A 5,082-nucleotide genomic window follows, 5' to 3' on the forward strand; every position below is an offset into this window, starting at 1 on the left:
TACTATTTAATTCCCATAACTTAAATACATATCAATCGGTACATCTGGGAACATTGTTAACCCAGTACTGTACTCGATTCGGGGACAATGTTAACCCCGTGACACTTCTAAGGACTTAGATTGACATTGCTTAGAGTTTGACAGTCAATTTAGTTAAGGTGATGAAATTATAGCTCGGTTTGACACCCCGTTTGGCCGTGGGGCCCGTTTCCGGTATTTCGGTGCCGAAAACGGTAAAATCGGGTAAAATTACCCAAATCATCCGAATTATTTTCGGATGATTTATTTTTACTTAATTTACTTAGATTTATGAAATAGTCTATTTTTAGAGTTTTCATGTACCAGTCAGCTCGCTTATGCGAACTTTGCCGGTTTACACGTTTTAAGCTTTAAAAACTTGTTTTTATGTTCTTTTTAGCACAAATAATTACCCGATTAGTCTCGGGTCTTGAAATTTTGCACAAAACTTAATTTGACAGAAAGGAATTTTGTAAAAATTTTCCAGATTTATTTTCTTATATTTATATTTATTTATCTATTTTTAAATCTTGTTAAAACACTAAATATATGAAAAATACCAAAACACTTTAGAAAATTCCCAAATTTTTCTGGGATGATCTTTATCATCCTCATAACTTTCTGGAATTTTCCCAGATTTATTTTCCTACATTTACATTTATTTATCTATTTTTAAATCTTGTTAAAACACTAAATATATGAAAAATACCAAAACACTTTAGAAAATTCCCAAATTTTTCTGGGATGATCTTTATCATCCTCATAACTTTCTGGAATTTTCCCGGATTTATTTTCCTACATTTACATTTATTTATCTATTTTTAAATCTTGTTAAAACACTAAATATATGAAAAATACCAAAACACTTTAGAAAAATCCCAAATTTTTCTGGGATGATCTTTATTATCCTCATAACTTTCTGGAATTTTCCCGGATTTATTTTCCTACATTTACATTTATTTATCTATTTTTAAATCTTGTTAAAACACTAAATATATGAAAAATACCAAAACACTTTAGAAAAATCCCAAATTTTTTTGGGATGATCTTTATCATCCTCATAACTTCCTGGAATTTTTCCAGAATTTAAAACTTATTTTTCAAGCCATTTTCACCCAAAACCGAGCTAGAAAGCCCTAGAACTCGTTTCACCGAAAAGCCTACTTAGACTTTTCCAACTGAGCTCAAATTTTGTGGGTGACTTTTATATGTTATAAAAAGCTTATCTTAAATTATCCGGAATTTTTCATCATGTTTTACTATTTTTCACTATTTTTGGCCAAAACCGAGCATTAAATTCACCAAATATTCATCTTTTATCCAAAAATTACCAAAAATTCACAGATCTCATATTTTCATGTGTAGATCATCTCTGTGAAATTTCGTGACCCGACTCTAAGCACACGTAAATCTGTCCATTTTTTTCATAACACACGAAAACCGACTATTTTGTGTTTTCTAGCTTTAGATCGCAAGGATCTCGGTTTCTAGCCTTTGCTAGCCGCTAGATACAACACTTACAAGCACATCAACACCACACCAAGCAAACTATACCCACAATCAAGCCATTTCTTTCCTAGTGTCGGTTAAAACATCAAAACAACGATTTTGACCGTAAAAATTCATTCTAAACACTTTTAACTAATTACTTGGATCAAGATCCTTTGTATAACTTGTATACATCCCTTGATCACACGAGAACCGGTTCCATCTCGGGTTTTCACCCATATTTCACTTGAAACCTCTTGTTCTTGCAAAACAACTAAAAATAAAGAAATCAACACCAAAGATCATGTATTATAACATGTTTATACCTTGTGTTCTTGATTAGAGAGGATGGATTTGATGAATACTTGGAAAAATTGGGAGAGTTTTGAGAGAGTTGTGAGATTTTGTGAAGTAAAAAGAAAAAATGAAATGTGTAAATGGGGTGGGGGGGGTGGCCGGCCCTTTGTGTGGTGTGTGGGGGGGCCCACAACTCAAATATTGTCCACACATTTGGATTACACAATCCGGATAATGTTGTGGATAATCTGGTTCAGTTCGTTTCTCGTTTAAACTCGTAATTCGGCTTAAAACGAGCATAAAATGGTCGTTTTTCGGGTTAAAACAAAATTTACATGAAACTGATTTAAAAACTTTAAAAACTTAACCCATGACATTAAAACCTCATTTTATTAATAGTTACGCATCTTTTACGGCTTGATTGATCGTCTCTTGCTTGGTTTGGTGTTAAAGGTTTCGTTTAGCGTACCGACGTACCATTAAATCGAAATCCTTTTTCTGTGCTATAATTCACCTATCCCGAAGCATTAATACTTCGTAAACATCACTAAACATTATATACTTCGTCTATAATGTAATTCCCGATTCGTTCGGGTTTCAATAACCGATCATTGATTAATTGTAATTCCAATACGATTCACTATATAGTTGAGTATGATTCATACTGTGAACCATATATATTCGTATCAATGTGCTATAACTCATATAATCAATATTAAATAACACGTAAATAGTATATTCCGGCTAGGGTATACCTGGAGTTGCCGGAATCGTTACATTCTCCCCCCGTTATAAAAATTTCGTCCTCGAAATTTTATGCGTCAACTACTTCCTTTTGAGGAAATAGGTGGGGGTATTTCTTCCGAAATTCATCCTTTCGTTCCCAAGTAAATTCTGGGCCTCGTTGCGAATTCCATCTAACTTTGACCAACGAGATCTTATTGTGTCTAAGTTGCTTGATCTTACCGTCTACTATTTCGATGGGCTCCTCTACGAAGTTGAGCCTATCACTTATTTGCACACCCTCTAAGGGTAACACCGATGTCTCATCCGACAGACATCTTTTCAAATTCGACACATGAAACACGTTATGAATTGCACTTAGTTCCTCAGGCAGTTCTAGTCGGTAAGCTACCGGACCGATCTTTGCAGTAATAATGAATGGTCCAATATATCTAGGGGCCAACTTCCCCGCCTTTCCAAACCTGACCACTCCTTTCCAGGGTGATACTTTCAAATATACTTTTTCACCCTTCTCAAATGACAACGGTTTTCGACGGGTATCGGCATAACTCTTCTGCCGGTCCCGCGCGGCTTTTAGGTTGTTCTTAATTTCAAGAATCTTGCTGGTCGTCTCCTGGACCAGATCCGATCTAATGACCTGCGGGTCACCCACTTCAGACCAGCAAAGTGGTGATCGGCACTTCCGCCCATACAATGCTTCATAAGGTGCTGCCTTTATACTGCTGTGATAACTGTTATTATAGGAAAATTCAACGAGTGGGAGATGTTGATCCCAATTTCCCTTAAAGTCCAGTACGCAAGCACGAAGCAAATCCTCCAAAGTTTGAATGGTCCTCTCAGACTGACCATCGGTCTGAGGGTGGTAAGCTGTGCTTAGGTCAATACGTGTTCCCAATGCTTCTTGGACAGCTTGCCAAAGTTTGGAGGTGAAATGGCTATCCCTATCGGAGATGATCGAGATGGGGATGCCATGACGAGACACTATTTCATTTATATAAATTTGCGCAAGTCTCTCAGTGTTAAAAGTATTCCTAATTGGAATAAAATGTGCCGATTTGGTTAATCGATCCACGATTACCCAAATCGCATCATGACCTCGGGGTGTCTTGGGGAGGTGTGTCACAAAATCCATTGTGATCTGCTCCCACTTCCATTCGGGAATTTCCGGCTGTTGTAGCATTCCCGAGGGTTTCTGGTGTTCCGCCTTAACTCTCGCACACGTCGTACACTTGCCGACGTATGTGGCTATATCCTTTTTCATACCTGGCCACCAGTAAAATTCTTTCACATCCTTGTACATTTTATCTGATCCCGGATGTATGGAATATTTCGATTTATGTGCTTCATCCATGATCAAATCACGAAGGTCATGGAGGGTCGGGATCCAAATCCGATTTTTGAAATAAAGAATTTCGTCCACACGCTGTTCGAAATTCTTCTCAGTCCCGTAAAGTCCTTCTTTATCCAATTGGCCCTCTTTCAACGCCTCGCGTTGAGCGACTCGAATCAAATCTGAAAGGTTCGACTGGACTATCATCCCCAACGCTCGCACACGTAGTGGCTTGACTCGATCCTTTCTACTTAAGGCATCGGCTACGACGTTAGCCTTGCCGGGGTGATATCGTATGTCACAGTCATAGTCACTCAGCAACTCGACCCATCTTCGTTGCCTCATATTCAGTTCTTTCTGATCGAATATGTGTTGCAAACTTTTATGATCAGTGAATATGGTGCACTTTGTACCGTAGAGATAGTGTCTCCAGATTTTAAGTGCAAAGATGACTGCTCCCAGTTCCAAGTCATGAGTAGTGTAGTTTTTCTCATGAACTTTTAACTGTCGAGACGCATAGGCTATGACCTTTTTATTTTGCATTAACACGCACCCTAACCCTTTACGGGATGCGTCACAATATACAACAAATCCATCGTCTTCGTCGGGGAGACTTAAGATTGGCGCTTGGCACAATCTTTGTTTTAGCGTTTGAAACGCCGTTTCCTGCTCTTCACCCCATTCATATTTCCGATCCTTTTGAGTCAGGAGGGTTAAAGGTTGGGCGATGCTGGAAAAGTTCTCTATAAATCGACGATAGTATCCAGCTAAGCCTAAGAATTGGCGGATTTCTTTCGGAGATTTAGGCGCTTGCCAATTCTTAATAGCTTCAACCTTACTCGGATCAACGTGTATTCCTTTGTGGTTTATAACATGACCGAGGAATTGCACCTCTTGTAACCAGAAGTTACACTTGGAGAATTTTGCATATAACTTCTCCTGATCCAGGAGCTCTAAAACTAACTTTAAGTGTTGCTCGTGCTCCTCTTTACTCTTCGAGTATATCAAAATATCGTCAATAAATACAATGACGAACTTGTCAAGATAGGGTTTACAGACTCGGTTCATGAGATCCATGAACACTGCTGGCGCATTTGTTAGCCCAAAAGGCATAACTAAAAATTCGTAGTGGCCGTAGCGAGTCCGAAACGCGGTTTTTGGGATATCCTCCTCTTGAATTCTAACTTGGTGGTATCCCGATCTAA

The sequence above is a fragment of the Bidens hawaiensis genome, unplaced genomic scaffold (genome assembly GCF_021521415.1).
Source record: "Bidens hawaiensis isolate Kalapana, Puna unplaced genomic scaffold, B.hawaiensis_p1.1 tig00016747_1, whole genome shotgun sequence".
Lineage (NCBI taxonomy): Eukaryota > Viridiplantae > Streptophyta > Magnoliopsida > Asterales > Asteraceae > Bidens > Bidens hawaiensis.